This window comes from Brachyhypopomus gauderio, chromosome 4, assembly GCF_052324685.1.
Source record: "Brachyhypopomus gauderio isolate BG-103 chromosome 4, BGAUD_0.2, whole genome shotgun sequence".
Lineage (NCBI taxonomy): Eukaryota > Metazoa > Chordata > Actinopteri > Gymnotiformes > Hypopomidae > Brachyhypopomus > Brachyhypopomus gauderio.
Genome location: NC_135214.1, coordinates 23,114,965 through 23,139,553, shown reverse-complemented (window position 1 = coordinate 23,139,553; position 24,589 = coordinate 23,114,965). Strand labels below are relative to the sequence as shown.

General features: G+C 45.4%; 1 protein-coding gene and 31 non-coding genes across 32 annotated transcripts in view; 1 reads left to right on the top strand and 31 right to left on the bottom strand.

Annotated features, from left to right (window-relative positions):
• The window catches only part of LOC143512591 (ninjurin-1), a 300,728-nt gene that overhangs the window by 15,831 nt on the left and 260,308 nt on the right, over positions 1–24,589 (top strand). The gene's annotated exons all lie outside the window — the stretch shown is intronic.
• On the bottom strand, positions 1,696–1,767 carry trnat-cgu (transfer RNA threonine (anticodon CGU)). The gene has a single exon. It is a non-coding gene; the product is annotated as a tRNA-Thr (tRNA).
• Positions 2,639–2,710, bottom strand: trnaa-ugc (transfer RNA alanine (anticodon UGC)). Its single transcript has one exon. It is a non-coding gene; the product is annotated as a tRNA-Ala (tRNA).
• trnat-cgu (transfer RNA threonine (anticodon CGU)) lies at positions 3,219–3,290 on the bottom strand. The gene has a single exon. It is a non-coding gene; the product is annotated as a tRNA-Thr (tRNA).
• Positions 4,162–4,233, bottom strand: trnaa-ugc (transfer RNA alanine (anticodon UGC)). The gene has a single exon. It is a non-coding gene; the product is annotated as a tRNA-Ala (tRNA).
• trnat-cgu (transfer RNA threonine (anticodon CGU)) lies at positions 4,742–4,813 on the bottom strand. The gene has a single exon. It is a non-coding gene; the product is annotated as a tRNA-Thr (tRNA).
• Positions 5,683–5,754, bottom strand: trnaa-ugc (transfer RNA alanine (anticodon UGC)). Its single transcript has one exon. It is a non-coding gene; the product is annotated as a tRNA-Ala (tRNA).
• trnat-ugu (transfer RNA threonine (anticodon UGU)) lies at positions 6,263–6,334 on the bottom strand. Its single transcript has one exon. It is a non-coding gene; the product is annotated as a tRNA-Thr (tRNA).
• trnaa-ugc (transfer RNA alanine (anticodon UGC)) lies at positions 7,206–7,277 on the bottom strand. Its single transcript has one exon. It is a non-coding gene; the product is annotated as a tRNA-Ala (tRNA).
• Positions 7,786–7,857, bottom strand: trnat-cgu (transfer RNA threonine (anticodon CGU)). Its single transcript has one exon. It is a non-coding gene; the product is annotated as a tRNA-Thr (tRNA).
• Positions 8,142–8,213, bottom strand: trnaa-ugc (transfer RNA alanine (anticodon UGC)). The gene has a single exon. It is a non-coding gene; the product is annotated as a tRNA-Ala (tRNA).
• Positions 8,720–8,791, bottom strand: trnat-cgu (transfer RNA threonine (anticodon CGU)). Its single transcript has one exon. It is a non-coding gene; the product is annotated as a tRNA-Thr (tRNA).
• Positions 9,663–9,734, bottom strand: trnaa-ugc (transfer RNA alanine (anticodon UGC)). The gene has a single exon. It is a non-coding gene; the product is annotated as a tRNA-Ala (tRNA).
• Positions 10,241–10,312, bottom strand: trnat-cgu (transfer RNA threonine (anticodon CGU)). Its single transcript has one exon. It is a non-coding gene; the product is annotated as a tRNA-Thr (tRNA).
• On the bottom strand, positions 11,184–11,255 carry trnaa-ugc (transfer RNA alanine (anticodon UGC)). The gene has a single exon. It is a non-coding gene; the product is annotated as a tRNA-Ala (tRNA).
• Positions 11,762–11,833, bottom strand: trnat-cgu (transfer RNA threonine (anticodon CGU)). Its single transcript has one exon. It is a non-coding gene; the product is annotated as a tRNA-Thr (tRNA).
• Positions 12,705–12,776, bottom strand: trnaa-ugc (transfer RNA alanine (anticodon UGC)). Its single transcript has one exon. It is a non-coding gene; the product is annotated as a tRNA-Ala (tRNA).
• On the bottom strand, positions 13,283–13,354 carry trnat-cgu (transfer RNA threonine (anticodon CGU)). The gene has a single exon. It is a non-coding gene; the product is annotated as a tRNA-Thr (tRNA).
• On the bottom strand, positions 14,226–14,297 carry trnaa-ugc (transfer RNA alanine (anticodon UGC)). Its single transcript has one exon. It is a non-coding gene; the product is annotated as a tRNA-Ala (tRNA).
• Positions 14,804–14,875, bottom strand: trnat-cgu (transfer RNA threonine (anticodon CGU)). Its single transcript has one exon. It is a non-coding gene; the product is annotated as a tRNA-Thr (tRNA).
• Positions 15,747–15,818, bottom strand: trnaa-ugc (transfer RNA alanine (anticodon UGC)). The gene has a single exon. It is a non-coding gene; the product is annotated as a tRNA-Ala (tRNA).
• Positions 16,325–16,396, bottom strand: trnat-cgu (transfer RNA threonine (anticodon CGU)). Its single transcript has one exon. It is a non-coding gene; the product is annotated as a tRNA-Thr (tRNA).
• trnaa-ugc (transfer RNA alanine (anticodon UGC)) lies at positions 17,270–17,341 on the bottom strand. The gene has a single exon. It is a non-coding gene; the product is annotated as a tRNA-Ala (tRNA).
• Positions 17,848–17,919, bottom strand: trnat-cgu (transfer RNA threonine (anticodon CGU)). Its single transcript has one exon. It is a non-coding gene; the product is annotated as a tRNA-Thr (tRNA).
• On the bottom strand, positions 18,791–18,862 carry trnaa-ugc (transfer RNA alanine (anticodon UGC)). Its single transcript has one exon. It is a non-coding gene; the product is annotated as a tRNA-Ala (tRNA).
• Positions 19,369–19,440, bottom strand: trnat-cgu (transfer RNA threonine (anticodon CGU)). Its single transcript has one exon. It is a non-coding gene; the product is annotated as a tRNA-Thr (tRNA).
• trnaa-ugc (transfer RNA alanine (anticodon UGC)) lies at positions 20,314–20,385 on the bottom strand. The gene has a single exon. It is a non-coding gene; the product is annotated as a tRNA-Ala (tRNA).
• On the bottom strand, positions 20,892–20,963 carry trnat-cgu (transfer RNA threonine (anticodon CGU)). The gene has a single exon. It is a non-coding gene; the product is annotated as a tRNA-Thr (tRNA).
• On the bottom strand, positions 21,835–21,906 carry trnaa-ugc (transfer RNA alanine (anticodon UGC)). The gene has a single exon. It is a non-coding gene; the product is annotated as a tRNA-Ala (tRNA).
• On the bottom strand, positions 22,413–22,484 carry trnat-cgu (transfer RNA threonine (anticodon CGU)). Its single transcript has one exon. It is a non-coding gene; the product is annotated as a tRNA-Thr (tRNA).
• trnaa-ugc (transfer RNA alanine (anticodon UGC)) lies at positions 23,356–23,427 on the bottom strand. Its single transcript has one exon. It is a non-coding gene; the product is annotated as a tRNA-Ala (tRNA).
• trnat-cgu (transfer RNA threonine (anticodon CGU)) lies at positions 23,934–24,005 on the bottom strand. Its single transcript has one exon. It is a non-coding gene; the product is annotated as a tRNA-Thr (tRNA).

Sequence of the window (24,589 nt, the reverse complement as noted above, 5' to 3'; positions counted from 1 at the left end):
ATTTTCCTTCAGCAGTTACCCAGCGACGTTCACGCAACCTTGGCGGGTTCTATCCTCAGGGATTATCATGCCATGCGGTTTCAGGAAGCCGGGAAAAGTGAGGGCTGACGCCTTCTAGTGGCTACAGGCATCGGCTGTTGCAGTAGCATGCTTTTCCTGACGGACGTGGTCTCGTGCCATCATTTCCTCAGTTGAGTGTTCTGCCCACCTCCGAGATGGACATGAAGTCAGGCCATGCTGGCCCCGCCCTTGAGGCAGCCAACGGGAGCTCTATTCCCATGTACGGGCAACAGTCAGTGCCACTGTGCTTCGGTGGGCAGCGGTTCACATGGCCTTTTGTGCTGGCGAAGGCTTCCACTCCCCTCTTAGGTGCCGATTTCCTGTGTGCCAACAGCTTGCTGGTTGATATTAGGAACAGACGCCTCGTGAATCCAGAGACTTTCAGCTCTCTCCCATGCTCGCTCAGTCGTTTAAGCTCCTCCAACCTGTCAGGTGCGTTCTCTGTCTCAGACGATTTCTCACGTCTCCTCGCAGAGTTTCTTGGTCTGACGGAACCCATGTTTTCTTCGGACAGCAGCAGGCATGGGGTTGAGCATCACATCGCGACCTCGGGCCCACCTGTTCACGCTCGCACTAGACGTTTGGACCCCGCCAAGCTCGCAATAGCGAGAGCTGAGTTTGGGATGATGGAGCGCCTGGGTATTGTGCGTAGGTCTGACAGCCCCTGGGCCTCGCCGCTGCACATTGTTGAGAAACCTTGCGGTGACTATCGCTGGCTTAACGATGCCACCACTCCTGATCGCTATCCTGTTCCTCATGTGCAAGATTTTTCTACCTGTCTGGCCGGAAAAGTCATATTTTCAAAGGTGGACTTAGTCCGTTGCTACCACCAGGTCCCCATGCATCCCGCGGACGTTCCGAAGACGGCAGTGATCACTCCTTTCGGCCTGTTCGAGTTCCTCCGCATGCCTTTTGGCCTCAAAAATGCTGCCCAGACATTCCAGCGTCTCATGGACAGTGTCCTGCGTGATTTGCAGGTTTTTGTCGTGATTAGTCTGAATGTCAGCTCAACCCGAAAGGTTAAAATATAGCCAACCATATCCATAGACAATGGTCATGGAGATGCAGGGGATTGAACCCTGGACCTCACACATGCAAAAATGTGCTCTTCCACTGAGCTACATCCCCTTGACATGTGGAGGGAATTGGTTGTAGAGCAAAAAAAATGATTCCAAAGGTTTATCAACTAGCCTAAAATCACCTAATGTATCACAACTCCCTGAAGGGGTGAGAAGGCCTGCCACACCATCAGGAATCCTTGGCCCTATAACATAGACTTTGACATACAGCCTCTTAATCTGCAACCTACCTTGAAGTAATGGAGAAATTCTTACCTAGCAAAGCCCAGTTTTCGCTCCTGCAGACTCTATCACATGGAAACCTGATGGTAAACTCAGTAAAGATCATTGAAATACTCAAAACAAAGGTAGAGGTCACATTAGAAATGGAGGTAGATGTTCCCGTTGTCTGCCATTTAAAAGGTAATCACCTTTCCGCCAGGCCATTTCAGCTGCTTCTTTGAGAGTCAGACGAGTGCTTGATAACATACAGAGGTCTCTTGTACAAGGACAAAATTGGAAGCAGATATTTTGGTAGTGAATGGACATTATTGACCCTTCGGTCCACTTTCCTTAAAGGCACGAACGGGGATCGAACCCGTGATCTTCGGTTTACGAGACTGACGCCTTACCACTTGGCCACCATGCCATAGAAAAGAAAGAGTGCTTAAATTTGACCCACACACAAACCTACGAGGGCATGTGGTAACTCCGACAGCGGAAGTGTGTGGAAATGGCTGGAACATGCTCAAAATCACAACACTGTTCTGACCCATAAATTGATACCAATTCTACCGATTCTACACTGTCCATAGGCTGTAACCAAAATAGCATTGCATAGGCAGCTACCAAAAGGAGAACAGAAGAAGCAACCCATGTCTTGGTGACTGGAAGAAAGTCGCACAGTTGAGTCACAGCCGTTTGGGACTGACCCAGGAAAGAGCACTTTTTGGTTGTTGGGGCCTAACAGGAAGCAAGAGTACCTGAGTGTTAAACAATGGCATTCAGGAAACAAGCTATGCTTCATTGAGATGCTGGGGGTCGAAGCCAGTTCCTCACACAGGCGAAGCATGCGCTCTACCACTGAGCTACATCCCCACTTGTAAGGTTGTCTTCAGAATTCTGAAAGAGTCTAGCACAGCAAATACGGCCACCAGAAGCAGTAACAGGACGAACCCATGAAGCAAATTATACTTCAGCAGCAGCCATGCCAGAATGTCAAGTTTACATGGAACAAAAACAGAATTGAAAACTGACAAAGCACTTTAATGGTCCAATGGCTAACCGGTGGTCTTCGGTTAGGAAGGCACGTGTTAAAAGCAGCAGTGAACATGCTCAAAAACACGACACCATTGTGACCGATGTATAACCGAACGGAAACTGAGCATCGTCTATCAATAAGAGAAGCTGCAAGCAACACTATTAAGGCACGAAAAGAGTGAGAGAAATGCACAGCGTCTGAATGTCAGCTCAATCCGAAAGGTTAAAATATAGCCAACCATATCTATTGACAATGCTCATGGAGATGCAGGGGATTGAACCCTGGACCTCATACATGCAAAGCATGCGCTCTTCCACTGAGCTACATCCCCTTGACGTGTGGAAGGAATGGGTTGTAGAGCCAAAGAGAATGATTCCAAAGGTTTATCAACTAGTCTACAGTTGCCTAATGTATCACAACTCCCTGAAGCGGTGAGAAGGCCTGCCACACCATCAGGAATCCTTGGCCCTATAACATAGACTTTGACATACAGCCTCTTAATCTGCAACCTACCTGGAAGCAATGGAGAAATTCTTACCTAGCAAAGCCCAGTTTTCGCTCCTGCAGACTTTATCACATGGAAACCTGATGGTAAACTCAGTAAAGATCATTGAAATACTCAAAACAAAGGTAGAGGTCACATTAGAAATGGAGGTAGATGTTCCCGTTGTCCGCCCTTTAAAAGGTATGCACCTTTCCGCTAGGCCATTTCAGCTGCTTCTTTGAGAGTCAGACGAGTCCTTGATCACATACAGAGGTCTCTTGTACAAGGACAAAATTGGAAGCAGATATTTTGGTAGGGAATGGACATTATCGACCCTTCGGTCCACTTTCCTTAAAGGCACGAACGGGGATCGAACCCGTGATCCTCGGTTTACGAGACCGACGCCTTACCACTTGGCCACCATGCCGTAGAAATGAGAGAGTGCTTAAATTTGAACCACACACAAACCTACGAGGGCATGTGGTAACTCCGACAGCGGAAGTGTGTGGAAATGGCTGGAACATGCTCAAAATCACAACACTGTTCTGACCCGTGAATTGATACCAATTCTACCGATTCTACACTGTCCATAGGCTGTAACCAAAATAGCATTGCATAGGCAGCTACCAAAAGGAGAACAGAAGAAGCAACCCATGTCTTGGTGACTGGAAGAAAGTTGCACAGTTGAGTCACAGCCGTTTGGGACTCACTCAGGAAAGAGCACTTTTTGGTTGTTGGGGCCTAACAGGAAGCAAGAGTACCTGAGTGTTAAACAATGGCATTCAGGAAACAAGCTATGCTTCATTGAGATGCTGGGGGTCGAAGCCAGTTCCTCACACAGGCGAAGCATGCGCTCTACCACTGAGCTACATCCCCACTTGTAAGGTTGTCTTCAGAATTCTGAAAGAGTCTAGCACAGCAAATACGGCCACCAGAAGCAGTAACAGGACAAACCCATGAAGCAAGTTATACTTCAGCAGCAGCCATGCCAGAATGTCAAGTTTGCAAGGAACAAAAACAGAATTGAAAACTGACAAAGCACTTTAATGGTCCAATGGCTAACCGGTGGTCTTCGGTTAGGAAGGCATGTGTTAAAAGCAGCAGTGAACATGCTCAAAAACACGACACCATTGTGACCGATGTATAACCGAACGGAAACTGAGCATCGTCTATCAATAAGAGAAGCTGCAAGCAACACTATTAAGGCACGAAAAGGGTAAGAGAAATGCACAGCGTCTGAATGTCAGCTCAATCCGAAAGGTTAAAATATAGCCAACCATATCTATAGACAATACTCATGGAGATGCAGGGGATTGAATCCTGGACCTCATACATGCAAAGCATGCGCTCTTCCACTGAGCTACATCCCCTTGACATGTGGAAGGAATTGGTTGTAGAGCCAAAGAGAATGATTCCAAAGGTTTATCAACTAGTCTACAGTTGCCTAATGTATCACAACTCCCTGAAGCGGTGAGAAGGCCTGCCACACCATCAGGAATCCTTGGCCCTATAACATAGACTTTGACATACAGCCTCTTAATCTGCAACCTACCTGGAAGCAATGGAGAAATTCTTACCTAGCAAAGCCCAGTTTTCGCTCCTGCAGACTTTATCACATGGAAACCTGATGGTAAACTCAGTAAAGATCATTGAAATACTCAAAACAAAGGTAGAGGTCACATTAGAAATGGAGGTAGATGTTCCCGTTGTCTGCCCTTTAAAAGGTAAGCAGCTTTCCGCCAGGCCATTTCAGCTGCTTCTTTGAGAGTCAGACGAGTGCTTGATCACATACAGAGGTCTCTTGTACAAGGACAAAATTGGAAGCAGATATTTTGGTAGTGAATGGACATTATCGACCCTTCGGTCCACTTTCCTTAAAGGCATGAACGGGGATCGAACCCATGATCTTCGGTTTACGAGACCGACGCCTTACCACTTGGCCACCATGCCGCAGAAAAGAGAGTGCTTAAATTTGATCCACACACAAACCTACGAGGGCATGTGGTAACTCCGACAGCGGAAGTGTGTGGAAATGGCTGGAACATGCTCAAAATCACAACACTGTTCTGACCCGTGAATTGATACCAATTCTACCGATTATACACTGTCCTTAGGCTGTAACCAAAATAGCATTGCATAGGCAGCTACCAAAAGGAGAACAGAAGAAGCAACCCATGTCTTGGTGACTGGAAGAAAGTTGCACAGTTGAGTCACAGCCGTTTGGGACTGACCCAGGAAAGAGCACTTTTTGGTTGTTGGGGCCTAACAGGAAGCAAGAGTACCTGAGTGTTAAACAATGGCATTCAGGAAACAAGCTATGCTTCATTGAGATGCTGGGGGTCGAAGCCAGTTCCTCACACAGGCGAAGCATGCACTCTACCACTGAGCTACATCCCCACTTGTAAGGTTGTCTTCAGAATTCTGAAAGAGTCTAGCACAGCAAATACGGCCACCAGAAGCAGTAACAGGACGAACCCATGAAGCAAGTTATACTTCAGCAGCAGCCATGCCAGAATGTCAAGTTTGCAAGGAACAAAAACAGAATTGAAAACTGACAAAGCACTTTAATGGTCCAATGGCTAACCGGTGGTCTTCGGTTAGGAAGGCATGTGTTAAAAACAGCAGTGAACATGCTCAAAAACACGACACCATTGTGACCGATGTATAACCGAACGGAAACTGAGCATCGTCTATCAATAAGAGAAGCTGCAAGCAACACTATTAAGGCACGAAAAGAGTGAGAGAAATGCACAGCGTCTGAATGTCAGCTCAACCCGAAAGGTTAAAATATAGCCAACCATATCTATAGAGAATGCTCATGGAGATGCAGGGGATTGAACCCTGGACCTCATACATGCAAAGCATGCGCTCTTCCACTGAGCTACATCCCCTTGACATGTGGAAGGAATTGGTTGTTGAGCCAAAGAGAATGATTCCAAAGGTTTATCAACTAGTCTACAGTTGCCTAATGTATCACAACTCCCTGAAGCGGTGAGAAGGCCTGCCAAACCATCAGGAATCCTTGGCCCTATAACATAGACTTTGACATACAGCCTCTTAATCTGCAACCTACCTGGAAGCAATGGAGAAATTCTTACCTAGCAAAGCCCAGTTTTCGCTCCTGCCGACTTTATCACATGGAAACCTGATGGTAAACTCAGTAAAGATCATTGAAATACTCAAAACAAAGGTAGAGGTCACATTAGAAATGTAGGTAGATGTTCCCGTTGTCTGCCCTTTAAAAGGTAAGCACCTTTCCGCCAGGCCATTTCAGCTGCTTCTTTGAGAGTCAGACGAGTCCTTGATCACATACAGAGTTCTCTTGTACAAGGACAAAATTGGAAGCAGATATTTTGGTAGTGAATGGACATTATCGACCCTTCGGTCCACTTTCCTTAAAGGCACGAACGGGGATCGAACCCATGATCTTCGGTTTACAAGACCGACGCCTTACCACTTGGCCACCATGCCGCAGAAAAGAGAGAGTGCTTAAATTTGATCCACACACAAACCTACGAGGGCATGTGGTAACTCCGACAGCGGAAGTGTGTGGAAATGGCTGGAACATGCTCAAAATCACAACACTGTTCTGACCCGTGAATTGATACCAATTCTACCGATTATACACTGTCCTTAGGCTGTAACCAAAATAGCATTGCATAGGCAGCTACCAAAAGGAGAACAGAAGAAGCAACCCATGTCTTGGTGACTGGAAGAAAGTTGCACAGTTGAGTCACAGCCGTTTGGGACTGACCCAGGAAAGAGCACTTTTTGGTTGTTGGGGCCTAACAGGAAGCAAGAGTACCTGAGTGTTAAACAATGGCATTCAGGAAACAAGCTATGCTTCATTGAGATGTTGGGGGTCGAAGCCAGTTCCTCACACAGGCGAAGCATGCACTCTACCACTGAGCTACATCCCCACTTGTAAGGTTGTCTTCAGAATTCTGAAAGAGTCTAGCACAGCAAATACGGCCACCAGAAGCAGTAACAGGACGAACCCATGAAGCAAGTTATACTTCAGCAGCAGCCATGCCAGAATGTCAAGTTTGCAAGGAACAAAAACAGAATTGAAAACTGACAAAGCACTTTAATGGTCCAATGGCTAACCGGTGGTCTTCGGTTAGGAAGGCATGTGTTAAAAACAACAGTGAACATGCTCAAAAACACGACACCATTGTGACCGATGTATAACCGAACGGAAACTGAGCATCGTCTATCAATAAGAGAAGCTGCAAGCAACACTATTAAGGCACGAAAAGAGTGAGAGAAATGCACAGCGTCTGAATGTCAGCTCAACCCGAAAGGTTAAAATATAGCCAACCATATCTATAGAGAATGCTCATGGAGATGCAGGGGATTGAACCCTGGACCTCATACATGCAAAGCATGCGCTCTTCCACTGAGCTACATCCCCTTGACATGTGGAAGGAATTGGTTGTTGAGCCAAAGAGAATGATTCCAAAGGTTTATCAACTAGTCTACAGTTGCCTAATGTATCACAACTCCCTGAAGCGGTGAGAAGGCCTGCCAAACCATCAGGAATCCTTGGCCCTATAACATAGACTTTGACATACAGCCTCTTAATCTGCAACCTACCTGGAAGCAATGGAGAAATTCTTACCTAGCAAAGCCCAGTTTTCGCTCCTGCAGACTTTATCACATGGAAACCTGATGGTAAACTCAGTAAAGATCATTGAAATACTCAAAACAAAGGTAGAGGTCACATTAGAAATGTAGGTAGATGTTCCCGTTGTCTGCCCTTTAAAAGGTAAGCACCTTTCCGCCAGGCCATTTCAGCTGCTTCTTTGAGAGTCAGACGAGTGCTTGATCACATACAGAGGTCTCTTGTACAAGGACAAAATTGGAAGCAGATATTTTAGTAGTGAATGGACATTATAGACCGTTCGGTCCACTTTCCTTAAAGGCACGAACGGGGATCGAACCCGCGATCTTCGGTTTACGAGACCGACGCCTTACCACTTGGCCACCATGCCATAGAAAAGAGAGAGTCCTTAAATTTGAACCACACACAAACTTATGAGGACATGTGGTAACTCCGACAGCGGAAATGTGAGGAAATGGCAGGAACATGCTCAAAATCACGACACCATTGTGACCTATGTATAACCGAACGGAAACTGAGCATCGTCTATCAATAAGAGAAGCTGCAAGCAACACTATTAAGGCACAAAAAGAGTGAGAGAAATGCACAGCGTCTGAATGTCAGCTCAACCCGAAAGGTTAAAATATAGCCAACCATATCTATAGATAATGCTCATGGAGATGCAGGGGATTGAACCCTGGACCTCATACATGCAAAGCATGCGCTCTTCCACTGAGCTACATCCCCTTGACGTGTGGAACTAATTGGTTGTAGAGCCAAAGAGAATGATTCCAAAGGTTTATCAACTAGTCCAGTTGCCTAATGTATCACTACTCCCTGAAGGGGTGAGAAGGCCTGCCACACCATCAGGAATCCTTGGCCCTATAACATAGACTTTGACATACAGCCTCTTAATCTGCAAACTACCTGGAAGCAATGGAGAAATTCTTACCTAGCAAAGCCCAGTTTTCGCTCCTGCAGACTCTATCACATGGAAACCTGATGGTAAACTCAGTAAAGATCATTGAAATACTCAAAACAAAGGTAGAGGTCACATTAGAAATGGATGTAGATGTTCCCGTTGTCTGCCATTTAAAAGGTAAGCACCTTTCCACCAGGCCATTTCAGCTGCTTCTTTGAGAGTCAGACGAGTGCTTGATCACATACAGAGGTCTCTTGTACAAGGACAAAATTGGAAGCAGATATTTTGGTAGTGAATGGACATTATAGACCCTTCGGTCCACTTTCCTTAAAGGCACGAACGGGGATTGAACCCATGATCTTCGGTTTACGAGACCGACGCCTTACCACTTGGCCACCATGCCGTAGAAAAGAGAGAGTGCTTAAATTTGAACCACACACAAACCTATGAGGGCATGTGGTAACTCCGACAGCGGAAGTGTGTGGAAATGGCTGGAACATGCTCAAAATCACAACACTGTTCTGACCCGTGAATTGATACCAATTCTACCGATTCTACACTGTCCATAGGCTGTAACCAAAATAGCATTGCATAGGCAGCTACCAAAAGGAGAACAGAAGAAGCAACCCATGTCTTGGTGACTGGAAGAAAGTTGCACAGTTGAGTCACAGCCGTTTGGGACTCACCCAGGAAAGAGCACTTTTTGGTTGTTGGGGCCTAACAGGAAGCAAGAGTACCTGAGTGTTAAACAATGGCATTCAGGAAACAAGCTATGCTTCATTGAGATGCTGGGGGTCGAAGCCAGTTCCTCACACAGGCGAAGCATGGGCTCTACCACTGAGTTACATCCCCACTTGTAAGGTTGTCTTCAGAATTCTGAAAGAGTCTAGCACAGCAAATACGGCCACCAGAAGCAGTAACAGGACGAACCCATGAAGCAAGTTATACTTCAGCAGCAGCCATGCCAGAATGTCAAGTTTGCAAGGAACAAAAACAGAATTGAAAACTGACAAAGCACTTTAATGGTCCAATGGCTAACCGGTGATCTTCGGTTACGAAGGCATGTGTTAAAAGCAGCAGTGAACATGCTCAAAAACACGACACCATTGTGACCGATGTATAACCGAACGGAAACTGAGCATCGTCTATCAATAAGAGAAGCTGCAAGCAACACTATTAAGGCACAAAAAGAGTGAGAGAAATGCACAGCGTCTGAATGTCAGCTCAACCCGAAAGGTTAAAATATAGCCAACCATATCTATAGATAATGCTCATGGAGATGCAGGGGATTGAACCCTGGACCTCATACATGCAAAGCATGCGCTCTTCCACTGAGCTACATTCCCTTGACATGTGGAACTAATTGGTTGTAGAGCCAAAGAGAATGATTCCAAAGGTTTATCAACTAGTCCAGTTGCCTAATGTATCACTACTCCCTGAAGGGGTGAGAAGGCCTGCCACACCATCAGGAATCCTTGGCCCTATAACATAGACTTTGACATACAGCCTCTTAATCTGCAAACTACCTGGAAGCAATGGAGAAATTCTTACCTAGCAAAGCCCAGTTTTCGCTCCTGCAGACTCTATCACATGGAAACCTGATGGTAAACTCAGTAAAGATCATTGAAATACTCAAAACAAAGGTAGAGGTCACATTAGAAATGGAGGTAGATGTTCCCGTTGTCTGCCATTTAAAAGGTAAGCACCTTTCCGCCAGGACATTTCAGCTGCTTCTTTGAGAGTCAGACGAGTGCTTGATAACATACAGAGGTCTCTTGTACAAGGACAAAATTGGAAGCAGATATTTTGGTAGTGAACGGACATTATAGACCATTCGGTCCACTTTCCTTAAAGGCACGAACGGGGATCTAACCCGTGATCTTCGGTTTACGAGACCGACGCCTTACCACTTGGCCACCATGCCATAGAAAAGAGTGAGTGCTTAAATTTGAACCACACACAAACCTATGAGGGCATGTGGTAACTCCGACAGCGGAAGTGTGTGGAAATGGCTGGAACATGCTCAAAATCACAACACTGTTCTGACCCGTGAATTGATACCAATTCTACCGATTCTACACTGTCCATAGGCTGTAACCAAAATAGCATTGCATAGGCAGCTACCAAAAGGAGAACAGAAGAAGCAACCCATGTCTTGGTGACTGGAAGAAAGTTGCACAGTTGAGTCACAGCCGTTTGGGACTCACCCAGGAAAGAGCACTTTTTGGTTGTTGGGGCCTAACAGGAAGCAAGAGTACCTGAGTGTTAAACAATGGCATTCAGGAAACAAGCTATGCTTCATTGAGATGCTGGGGGTCGAAGCCAGTTCCTCACACAGGCGAAGCATGGGCTCTACCACTGAGTTACATCCCCACTTGTAAGGTTGTCTTCAGAATTCTGAAAGAGTCTAGCACAGCAAATACGGCCACCAGAAGCAGTAACAGGACGAACCCATGAAGCAAGTTATACTTCAGCAGCAGCCATGCCAGAATGTCAAGTTTGCAAGGAACAAAAACAGAATTGAAAACTGACAAAGCACTTTAATGGTCCAATGGCTAACCGGTGATCTTCGGTTACGAAGGCATGTGTTAAAAGCAGCAGTGAACATGCTCAAAAACACGACACCATTGTGACCGATGTATAACCGAACGGAAACTGAGCATCGTCTATCAATAAGAGAAGCTGCAAGCAACACTATTAAGGCACAAAAAGAGTGAGAGAAATGCACAGCGTCTGAATGTCAGCTCAACCCGAAAGGTTAAAATATAGCCAACCATATCTATAGATAATGCTCATGGAGATGCAGGGGATTGAACCCTGGACCTCATACATGCAAAGCATGCGCTCTTCCACTGAGCTACATCCCCTTGACGTGTGGAACTAATTGGTTGTAGAGCCAAAGAGAATGATTCCAAAGGTTTATCAACTAGTCCAGTTGCCTAATGTATCACTACTCCCTGAAGGGGTGAGAAGGCCTGCCACACCATCAGGAATCCTTGGCCCTATAACATAGACTTTGACATACAGCCTCTTAATCTGCAAACTACCTGGAAGCAATGGAGAAATTCTTACCTAGCAAAGCCCAGTTTTCGCTCCTGCAGACTCTATCACATGGAAACCTGATGGTAAACTCAGTAAAGATCATTGAAATACTCAAAACAAAGGTAGAGGTCACATTAGAAATGGATGTAGATGTTCCCGTTGTCTGCCATTTAAAAGGTAAGCACCTTTCCACCAGGCCATTTCAGCTGCTTCTTTGAGAGTCAGACGAGTGCTTGATCACATACAGAGGTCTCTTGTACAAGGACAAAATTGGAAGCAGATATTTTGGTAGTGAATGGACATTATAGACCCTTCGGTCCACTTTCCTTAAAGGCACGAACGGGGATCGAACCCATGATCTTCGGTTTACGAGACCGACGCCTTACCACTTGGCCACCATGCCGTAGAAAAGAGAGAGTGCTTAAATTTGAACCACACACAAACCTATGAGGGCATGTGGTAACTCCGACAGCGGAAGTGTGTGGAAATGGCTGGAACATGCTCAAAATCACAACACTGTTCTGACCCGTGAATTGATACCAATTCTACCGATTCTACACTGTCCATAGGCTGTAACCAAAATAGCATTGCATAGGCAGCTACCAAAAGGAGAACAGAAGAAGCAACCCATGTCTTGGTGACTGGAAGAAAGTTGCACAGTTGAGTCACAGCCGTTTGGGACTCACCCAGGAAAGAGCACTTTTTGGTTGTTGGGGCCTAACAGGAAGCAAGAGTACCTGAGTGTTAAACAATGGCATTCAGGAAACAAGCTATGCTTCATTGAGATGCTGGGGGTCGAAGCCAGTTCCTCACACAGGCGAAGCATGGGCTCTACCACTGAGTTACATCCCCACTTGTAAGGTTGTCTTCAGAATTCTGAAAGAGTCTAGCACAGCAAATACGGCCACCAGAAGCAGTAACAGGACGAACCCATGAAGCAAGTTATACTTCAGCAGCAGCCATGCCAGAATGTCAAGTTTGCAAGGAACAAAAACAGAATTGAAAACTGACAAAGCACTTTAATGGTCCAATGGCTAACCGGTGATCTTCGGTTACGAAGGCATGTGTTAAAAGCAGCAGTGAACATGCTCAAAAACACGACACCATTGTGACCGATGTATAACCGAACGGAAACTGAGCATCGTCTATCAATAAGAGAAGCTGCAAGCAACACTATTAAGGCACAAAAAGAGTGAGAGAAATGCACAGCGTCTGAATGTCAGCTCAACCCGAAAGGTTAAAATATAGCCAACCATATCTATAGATAATGCTCATGGAGATGCAGGGGATTGAACCCTGGACCTCATACATGCAAAGCATGCGCTCTTCCACTGAGCTACATTCCCTTGACATGTGGAACTAATTGGTTGTAGAGCCAAAGAGAATGATTCCAAAGGTTTATCAACTAGTCCAGTTGCCTAATGTATCACTACTCCCTGAAGGGGTGAGAAGGCCTGCCACACCATCAGGAATCCTTGGCCCTATAACATAGACTTTGACATACAGCCTCTTAATCTGCAAACTACCTGGAAGCAATGGAGAAATTCTTACCTAGCAAAGCCCAGTTTTCGCTCCTGCAGACTCTATCACATGGAAACCTGATGGTAAACTCAGTAAAGATCATTGAAATACTCAAAACAAAGGTAGAGGTCACATTAGAAATGGAGGTAGATGTTCCCGTTGTCTGCCATTTAAAAGGTAAGCACCTTTCCGCCAGGACATTTCAGCTGCTTCTTTGAGAGTCAGACGAGTGCTTGATAACATACAGAGGTCTCTTGTACAAGGACAAAATTGGAAGCAGATATTTTGGTAGTGAACGGACATTATAGACCATTCGGTCCACTTTCCTTAAAGGCACGAACGGGGATCTAACCCGTGATCTTCGGTTTACGAGACCGACGCCTTACCACTTGGCCACCATGCCATAGAAAAGAGTGAGTGCTTAAATTTGAACCACACACAAACCTATGAGGGCATGTGGTAACTCCGACAGCGGAAGTGTGTGGAAATGGCTGGAACATGCTCAAAATCACAACACTGTTCTGACCCGTGAATTGATACCAATTCTACCGATTCTACACTGTCCATAGGCTGTAACCAAAATAGCATTGCATAGGCAGCTACCAAAAGGAGAACAGAAGAAGCAACCCATGTCTTGGTGACTGGAAGAAAGTTGCACAGTTGAGTCACAGCCGTTTGGGACTCACCCAGGAAAGAGCACTTTTTGGTTGTTGGGGCCTAACAGGAAGCAAGAGTACCTGAGTGTTAAACAATGGCATTCAGGAAACAAGCTATGCTTCATTGAGATGCTGGGGGTCGAAGCCAGTTCCTCACACAGGCGAAGCATGGGCTCTACCACTGAGTTACATCCCCACTTGTAAGGTTGTCTTCAGAATTCTGAAAGAGTCTAGCACAGCAAATACGGCCACCAGAAGCAGTAACAGGACGAACCCATGAAGCAAGTTATACTTCAGCAGCAGCCATGCCAGAATGTCAAGTTTGCAAGGAACAAAAACAGAATTGAAAACTGACAAAGCACTTTAATGGTCCAATGGCTAACCGGTGATCTTCGGTTACGAAGGCATGTGTTAAAAGCAGCAGTGAACATGCTCAAAAACACGACACCATTGTGACCGATGTATAACCGAACGGAAACTGAGCATCGTCTATCAATAAGAGAAGCTGCAAGCAACACTATTAAGGCACAAAAAGAGTGAGAGAAATGCACAGCGTCTGAATGTCAGCTCAACCCGAAAGGTTAAAATATAGCCAACCATATCTATAGATAATGCTCATGGAGATGCAGGGGATTGAACCCTGGACCTCATACATGCAAAGCATGCGCTCTTCCACTGAGCTACATTCCCTTGACATGTGGAACTAATTGGTTGTAGAGCCAAAGAGAATGATTCCAAAGGTTTATCAACTAGTCCAGTTGCCTAATGTATCACTACTCCCTGAAGGGGTGAGAAGGCCTGCCACACCATCAGGAATCCTTGGCCCTATAACATAGACTTTGACATACAGCCTCTTAATCTGCAAACTACCTGGAAGCAATGGAGAAATTCTTACCTAGCAAAGCCCAGTTTTCGCTCCTGCAGACTCTATCACATGGAAACCTGATGGTAAACTCAGTAAAGATCATTGAAATACTCAAAACAAAGGTAGAGGTCACATTAGAAATGGATGTAGATGTTCCCGTTGTCTGCCATTTAAAAGGTAAGCACCTTTCCACCAGGCCATTTCAGCTGCTTCTTTGAGAGTCAGACGAGTGCTTGATCACATACAGAGGTCTCTTGTACAAGGACATAATTGGAAGCAGATATTTTGGTAGTGAATGGACATTATAGACCCTTCGGTCCACTTTCCTTAAAGGCACGAACGGGGATCGAACCCATGATCTTCGGTTTACGAGACCGACGCCTTACCACTTGGCCACCATGCCGTAGAAAAGAGAGAGTGCTTAAATTTGAACCACACACAAACCGATGAGGGCATGTGGTAACTCCGACAGCAGAAGTGTGTGGAAATGGCTGGAACATGCTCAAAATCACAACACTGTTCTGACCCGTGAATTGATACCAATTCTACCGATTCTACACTGTCCATAGGCTGTAACCAAAATAGCATTGCATAGGCAGCTACCAAAAGGAGAACAGAAGAAGCAACCCATGTCTTGGTGACTGGAAGAAAGTTGCACAGTTGAGTCACAGCCGTTTGGGACTCACCCAGGAAAGAGCACTTTTTGGTTGTTGGGGCCTAACAGGAAGCAAGAGTACCTGAGTGTTAAACAATGGCATTCAGGAAACAAGCTATGCTTCATTGAGATGCTGGGGGTCGAAGCCAGTTCCTCACACAGGCGAAGCATGGGCTCTACCACTGAGTTACATCCCCACTTGTAAGGTTGTCTTCAGAATTCTGAAAGAGTCTAGCACAGCAAATACGGCCACCAGAAGCAGTAACAGGACGAACCCATGAAGCAAGTTATACTTCAGCAGCAGCCATGCCAGAATGTCAAGTTTGCAAGGAACAAAAACAGAATTGAAAACTGACAAAGCACTTTAATGGTCCAATGGCTAACCGGTGATCTTCGGTTACGAAGGCATGTGTTAAAAGCAGCAGTGAACATGCTCAAAAACACGACACCATTGTGACCGATGTATAACCGAACGGAAACTGAGCATCGTCTATCAATAAGAGAAGCTGCAAGCAACACTATTAAGGCACAAAAAGAGTGAGAGAAATGCACAGCGTCTGAATGTCAGCTCAACCCGAAAGGTTAAAATATAGCCAACCATATCTATAGATAATGCTCATGGAGATGCAGGGGATTGAACCCTGGACCTCATACATGCAAAGCATGCGCTCTTCCACTGAGCTACATTCCCTTGACATGTGGAACTAATTGGTTGTAGAGCCAAAGAGAATGATTCCAAAGGTTTATCAACTAGTCCAGTTGCCTAATGTATCACTACTCCCTGAAGGGGTGAGAAGGCCTGCCACACCATCAGGAATCCTTGGCCCTATAACATAGACTTTGACATACAGCCTCTTAATCTGCAAACTACCTGGAAGCAATGGAGAAATTCTTACCTAGCAAAGCCCAGTTTTCGCTCCTGCAGACTCTATCACATGGAAACCTGATGGTAAACTCAGTAAAGATCATTGAAATACTCAAAACAAAGGTAGAGGTCACATTAGAAATGGATGTAGATGTTCCCGTTGTCTGCCATTTAAAAGGTAAGCACCTTTCCACCAGGCCATTTCAGCTGCTTCTTTGAGAGTCAGACGAGTGCTTGATCACATACAGAGGTCTCTTGTACAAGGACATAATTGGAAGCAGATATTTTGGTAGTGAATGGACATTATAGACCCTTCGGTCCACTTTCCTTAAAGGCACGAACGGGGATCGAACCCATGATCTTCGGTTTACGAGACCGACGCCTTACCACTTGGCCACCATGCCGTAGAAAAGAGAGAGTGCTTAAATTTGAACCACACACAAACCGATGAGGGCATGTGGTAACTCCGACAGCGGAAGTGTGTGGAAATGGCTGGAACATGCTCAAAATCACAACACTGTTCTGACCCGTGAATTGATACCAATTCTACCGATTCTACACTGTCCATAGGCTGTAACCAAAATAGCATTGCATAGGCAGCTACCAAAAGGAGAACAGAAGAAGCAACCCATGTCTTGGTGACTGGAAGAAAGTTGCACAGTTGAGTCACAGCCGTTTGGGACTCACCCAGGAAAGAGCACTTTTTGGTTGTTGGGGCCTAACAGGAAGCAAGAGTACCTGAGTGTTAAACAATGGCATTCAGGAAACAAGCTATGCTTCATTGAGATGCTGGGGGTCGAAGCCAGTTCCTCACACAGGCGAAGCATGGGCTCTACCACTGAGTTACATCCCCACTTGTAAGGTTGTCTTCAGAATTCTGAAAGAGTCTAGCACAGCAAATACGGCCACCAGAAGCAGTAACAGGACGAACCCATGAAGCAAGTTATACTTCAGCAGCAGCCATGCCAGAATGTCAAGTTTGCAAGGAACAAAAACAGAATTGAAAACTGACAAAGCACTTTAAAAGTGTCCAATGGCTAACCGGTGATCTTCGGTTACGAAGGCATGTGTTAAAAGCAGCAGTGAACATGCTCAAAAACACGACACCATTGTGACCGATGTATAACCGAACGGAAACTGAGCATCGTCTATCAATAAGAGAAGCTGCAAGCAACACTATTAAGGCACAAAAAGAGTGAGAGAAATGCACAGCGTCTGAATGTCAGCTCAACCCGAAAGGTTAAAATATAGCCAACCATATCTATAGATAATGCTCATGGAGATGCAGGGGATTGAACCCTGGACCTCATACATGCAAAGCATGCGCTCTTCCACTGAGCTACATTCCCTTGACATGTGGAACTAATTGGTTGTAGAGCCAAAGAGAATGATTCCAAAGGTTTATCAACTAGTCCAGTTGCCTAATGTATCACTACTCCCTGAAGGGGTGAGAAGGCCTGCCACACCATCAGGAATCCTTGGCCCTATAACATAGACTTTGACATACAGCCTCTTAATCTGCAAACTACCTGGAAGCAATGGAGAAATTCTTACCTAGCAAAGCCCAGTTTTCGCTCCTGCAGACTCTATCACATGGAAACCTGATGGTAAACTCAGTAAAGATCATTGAAATACTCAAAACAAAGGTAGAGGTCACATTAGAAATGGAGGTAGATGTTCCCGTTGTCTGCCATTTAAAAGGTAAGCACCTTTCCGCCAGGACATTTCAGCTGCTTCTTTGAGAGTCAGACGAGTGCTTGATAACATACAGAGGTCTCTTGTACAAGGACAAAATTGGAAGCAGATATTTTGGTAGTGAACGGACATTATAGACCGTTCGGTCCACTTTCCTTAAAGGCACGAACGGGGATCTAACCCGTGATCTTCGGTTTACGAGACCGACGCCTTACCACTTGGCCACCATGCCATAGAAAAGAGTGAGTGCTTAAATTTGAACCACACACAAACCTATGAGGGCATGTGGTAACTCCGACAGCGGAAGTGTGTGGAAATGGCTGGAACATGCTCAAAATCACAACACTGTTCTGACCCGTGAATTGATACCAATTCTACCGATTCTACACTGTCCATAGGCTGTAACCAAAATAGCATTGCATAGGCAGCTACCAAAAGGAGAACAGAAGAAGCAACCCATGTCTTGGTGACTGGAAGAAAGTTGCACAGTTGAGTCACAGCCGTTTGGGACTCACCCAGGAAAGAGCACTTTTTGGTTGTTGGGGCCTAACAGGAAGCAAGAGTACCTGAGTGTTAAACAATGGCATTCAGGAAACAAGCTATGCTTCATTGAGATGCTGGGGGTCGAAGCCAGTTCCTCACACAGGCGAAGCATGGGCTCTACCACTGAGTTACATCCCCACTTGTAAGGTTGTCTTCAGAATTCTGAAAGAGTCTAGCACAGCAAATACGGCCACCAGAAGCAGTAACAGGACGAACCCATGAAGCAAGTTATACTTCAGCAGCAGCCATGCCAGAATGTCAAGTTTGCAAGGAACAAAAACAGAATTGAAAACTGACAAAGCACTTTAATGGTCCAATGGCTAACCGGTGATCTTCGGTTACGAAGGCATGTGTTAAAAGCAGCAGTGAACATGCTCAAAAACACGACACCATTGTGACCGATGTATAACCGAACGGAAACTGAGCATCGTCTATCAATAAGAGAAGCTGCAAGCAACACTATTAAGGCACAAAAAGAGTGAGAGAAATGCACAGCGTCTGAATGTCAGCTCAACCCGAAAGGTTAAAATATAGCCAACCATATCTATAGATAATGCTCATGGAGATGCAGGGGATTGAACCCTGGACCTCATACATGCAAAGCATGCGCTCTTCCACTGAGCTACATTCCCTTGACATGTGGAACTAATTGGTTGTAGAGCCAAAGAGAATGATTCCAAAGGTTTATCAACTAGTCCAGTTGCCTAATGTATCACTACTCCCTGAAGGGGTGAGAAGGCCTGCCACACCATCAGGAATCCTTGGCCCTATAACATAGACTTTGACATACAGCCTCTTAATCTGCAAACTACCTGGAAGCAATGGAGAAATTCTTACCTAGCAAAGCCCAGTTTTCGCTCCTGCAGACTCTATCACATGGAAACCTGATGGTAAACTCAGTAAAGATCATTGAAATACTCAAAACAAAGGTAGAGGTCACATTAGAAATGGAGGTAGATGTTCCCGTTGTCTGCCATTTAAAAGGTAAGCACCTTTCCGCCAGGACATTTCAGCTGCTTCTTTGAGAGTCAGACGAGTGCTTGATAACATACAGAGGTCTCTTGTACAAGGACAAAATTGGAAGCAGATATTTTGGTAGTGAACGGACATTATAGACCGTTCGGTCCACTTTCCTTAAAGGCACGAACGGGGATCTAACCCGTGATCTTCGGTTTACGAGACCGACGCCTTACCACTTGGCCACCATGCCATAGAAAAGAGTGAGTGCTTAAATTTGAACCACACACAAACCTATGAGGGCATGTGGTAACTCCGACAGCGGAAGTGTGTGGAAATGGCTGGAACATGCTCAAAATCACAACACTGTTCTGACCCGTGAATTGATACCAATTCTACCGATTCTACACTGTCCATAGGCTGTAACCAAAATAGCATTGCATAGGCAGCTACCAAAAGGAGAACAGAAGAAGCAACCCATGTCTTGGTGACTGGAAGAAAGTTGCACAGTTGAGTCACAGCCGTTTGGGACTCACCCAGGAAAGAGCACTTTTTGGTTGTTGGGGCCTAACAGGAAGCAAGAGTACCTGAGTGTTAAACAATGGCATTCAGGAAACAAGCTATGCTTCATTGAGATGCTGGGGGTCGAAGCCAGTTCCTCACACAGGCGAAGCATGGGCTCTACCACTGAGTTACATCCCCACTTGTAAGGTTGTCTTCAGAATTCTGAAAGAGTCTAGCACAGCAAATACGGCCACCAGAAGCAGTAACAGGACGAACCCATGAAGCAAGTTATACTTCAGCAGCAGCCATGCCAGAATGTCAAGTTTGCAAGGAACAAAAACAGAATTGAAAACTGACAAAGCACTTTAAAAGTGTCCAATGGCTAACCGGTGATCTTCGGTTACGAAGGCATGTGTTAAAAGCAGCAGTGAACATGCTCAAAAACACGACACCATTGTGACCGATGTATAACCGAACGGAAACTGAGCATCGTCTATCAATAAGAGAAGCTGCAAGCAACACTATTAAGGCACAAAAAGAGTGAGAGAAATGCACAGCGTCTGAATGTCAGCTCAACCCGAAAGGTTAAAATATAGCCAACCATATCTATAGATAATGCTCATGGAGATGCAGGGGATTGAACCCTGGACCTCATACATGCAAAGCATGCGCTCTTCCACTGAGCTACATTCCCTTGACATGTGGAACTAATTGGTTGTAGAGCCAAAGAGAATGATTCCAAAGGTTTATCAACTAGTCCAGTTGCCTAATGTATCACTACTCCCTGAAGGGGTGAGAAGGCCTGCCACACCATCAGGAATCCTTGGCCCTATAACATAGACTTTGACATACAGCCTCTTAATCTGCAAACTACCTGGAAGCAATGGAGAAATTCTTACCTAGCAAAGCCCAGTTTTCGCTCCTGCAGACTCTATCACATGGAAACCTGATGGTAAACTCAGTAAAGATCATTGAAATACTCAAAACAAAGGTAGAGGTCACATTAGAAATGGAGGTAGATGTTCCCGTTGTCTGCCATTTAAAAGGTAAGCACCTTTCCGCCAGGACATTTCAGCTGCTTCTTTGAGAGTCAGACGAGTGCTTGATAACATACAGAGGTCTCTTGTACAAGGACAAAATTGGAAGCAGATATTTTGGTAGTGAACGGACATTATAGACCGTTCGGTCCACTTTCCTTAAAGGCACGAACGGGGATCTAACCCGTGATCTTCGGTTTACGAGACCGACGCCTTACCACTTGGCCACCATGCCATAGAAAAGAGTGAGTGCTTAAATTTGAACCACACACAAACCTATGAGGGCATGTGGTAACTCCGACAGCGGAAGTGTGTGGAAATGGCTGGAACATGCTCAAAATCACAACACTGTTCTGACCCGTGAATTGATACCAATTCTACCGATTCTACACTGTCCATAGGCTGTAACCAAAATAGCATTGCATAGGCAGCTACCAAAAGGAGAACAGAAGAAGCAACCCATGTCTTGGTGACTGGAAGAAAGTTGCACAGTTGAGTCACAGCCGTTTGGGACTCACCCAGGAAAGAGCACTTTTTGGTTGTTGGGGCCTAACAGGAAGCAAGAGTACCTGAGTGTTAAACAATGGCATTCAGGAAACAAGCTATGCTTCATTGAGATGCTGGGGGTCGAAGCCAGTTCCTCACACAGGCGAAGCATGGGCTCTACCACTGAGTTACATCCCCACTTGTAAGGTTGTCTTCAGAATTCTGAAAGAGTCTAGCACAGCAAATACGGCCACCAGAAGCAGTAACAGGACGAACCCATGAAGCAAGTTATACTTCAGCAGCAGCCATGCCAGAATGTCAAGTTTGCAAGGAACAAAAACAGAATTGAAAACTGACAAAGCACTTTAATGGTCCAATGGCTAACCGGTGATCTTCGGTTACGAAGGCATGTGTTAAAAGCAGCAGTGAACATGCTCAAAAACACGACACCATTGTGACCGATGTATAACCGAACGGAAACTGAGCATCGTCTATCAATAAGAGAAGCTGCAAGCAACACTATTAAGGCACAAAAAGAGTGAGAGAAATGCACAGCGTCTGAATGTCAGCTCAACCCGAAAGGTTAAAATATAGCCAACCATATCTATAGATAATGCTCATGGAGATGCAGGGGATTGAACCCTGGACCTCATACATGCAAAGCATGCGCTCTTCCACTGAGCTACATTCCCTTGACATGTGGAACTAATTGGTTGTAGAGCCAAAGAGAATGATTCCAAAGGTTTATCAACTAGTCCAGTTGCCTAATGTATCACTACTCCCTGAAGGGGTGAGAAGGCCTGCCACACCATCAGGAATCCTTGGCCCTATAACATAGACTTTGACATACAGCCTCTTAATCTGCAAACTACCTGGAAGCAATGGAGAAATTCTTACCTAGCAAAGCCCAGTTTTCGCTCCTGCAGACTCTATCACATGGAAACCTGATGGTAAACTCAGTAAAGATCATTGAAATACTCAAAACAAAGGTAGAGGTCACATTAGAAATGGAGGTAGATGTTCCCGTTGTCTGCCATTTAAAAGGTAAGCACCTTTCCGCCAGGACATTTCAGCTGCTTCTTTGAGAGTCAGACGAGTGCTTGATAACATACAGAGGTCTCTTGTACAAGGACAAAATTGGAAGCAGATATTTTGGTAGTGAACGGACATTATAGACCGTTCGGTCCACTTTCCTTAAAGGCACGAACGGGGATCTAACCCGTGATCTTCGGTTTACGAGACCGACGCCTTACCACTTGGCCACCATGCCATAGAAAAGAGTGAGTGCTTAAATTTGAACCACACACAAACCTATGAGGGCATGTGGTAACTTCGACAGCGGAAGTGTGTGGAAATGGCTGGAACATGCTCAAAATCACAACACTGTTCTGACCCGTGAATTGATACCAATTCTACCGATTCTACACTGTCCATAGGCTGTAACCAAAATAGCATTGCATAGGCAGCTACCAAAAGGAGAACAGAAGAAGCAACCCATGTCTTGGTGACTGGAAGAAAGTTGCACAGTTGAGTCACAGCCGTTTGGGACTCACCCAGGAAAGAGCACTTTTTGGTTGTTGGGGCCTAACAGGAAGCAAGAGTACCTGAGTGTTAAACAATGGCATTCAGGAAACAAGCTATGCTTCATTGAGATGCTGGGGGTCGAAGCCAGTTCCTCACACAGGCGAAGCATGGGCTCTACCACTGAGTTACATCCCCACTTGTAAGGTTGTCTTCAGAATTCTGAAAGAGTCTAGCACAGCAAATACGGCCACCAGAAGCAGTAACAGGACGAACCCATGAAGCAAGTTATACTTCAGCAGCAGCCATGCCAGAATGTCAAGTTTGCAAGGAACAAAAACAGAATTGAAAACTGACAAAGCACTTTAATGGTCCAATGGCTAACCGGTGATCTTCGGTTACGAAGGCATGTGTTAAAAGCAGCAGTGAACATGCTCAAAAACACGACACCATTGTGACCGATGTATAACCGAACGGAAACTGAGCATCGTCTATCAATAAGAGAAGCTGCAAGCAACACTATTAAGGCACAAAAAGAGTGAGAGAAATGCACAGCGTCTGAATGTCAGCTCAACCCGAAAGGTTAAAATATAGCCAACCATATCTATAGATAATGCTCATGGAGATGCAGGGGATTGAACCCTGGACCTCATACATGCAAAGCATGCGCTCTTCCACTGAGCTACATTCCCTTGACATGTGGAACTAATTGGTTGTAGAGCCAAAGAGAATGATTCCAAAGGTTTATCAACTAGTCCAGTTGCCTAATGTATCACTACTCCCTGAAGGGGTGAGAAGGCCTGCCACACCATCAGGAATCCTTGGCCCTATAACATAGACTTTGACATACAGCCTCTTAATCTGCAAACTACCTGGAAGCAATGGAGAAATTCTTACCTAGCAAAGCCCAGTTTTCGCTCCTGCAGACTCTATCACATGGAAACCTGATGGTAAACTCAGTAAAGATCATTGAAATACTCAAAACAAAGGTAGAGGTCACATTAGAAATGGATGTAGATGTTCCCGTTGTCTGCCATTTAAAAGGTAAGCACCTTTCCACCAGGCCATTTCAGCTGCTTCTTTGAGAGTCAGACGAGTGCTTGATCACATACAGAGGTGTCTTGTACAAGGACATAATTGGAAGCAGATATTTTGGTAGTGAATGGACATTATAGACCCTTCGGTCCACTTTCCTTAAAGGCACGAACGGGGATCGAACCCATGATCTTCGGTTTACGAGACCGACGCCTTACCACTTGGCCACCATGCCGTAGAAAAGAGAGAGTGCTTAAATTTGAACCACACACAAACCGATGAGGGCATGTGGTAACTCCGACAGCGGAAGTGTGTGGAAATGGCTGGAACATGCTCAAAATCACAACACTGTTCTGACCCGTGAATTGATACCAATTCTACCGATTCTACACTGTCCATAGGCTGTAACCAAAATAGCATTGCATAGGCAGCTACCAAAAGGAGAACAGAAGAAGCAACCCATGTCTTGGTGACTGGAAGAAAGTTGCACAGTTGAGTCACAGCCGTTTGGGACTCACCCAGGAAAGAGCACTTTTTGGTTGTTGGGGCCTAACAGGAAGCAAGAGTACCTGAGTGTTAAACAATGGCATTCAGGAAACAAGCTATGCTTCATTGAGATGCTGGGGGTCGAAGCCAGTTCCTCACACAGGCGAAGCATGGGCTCTACCACTGAGTTACATCCCCACTTGTAAGGTTGTCTTCAGAATTCTGAAAGAGTCTAGCACAGCAAATACGGCCACCAGAAGCAGTAACAGGACGAACCCATGAAGCAAGTTATACTTCAGCAGCAGCCATGCCAGAATGTCAAGTTTGCAAGGA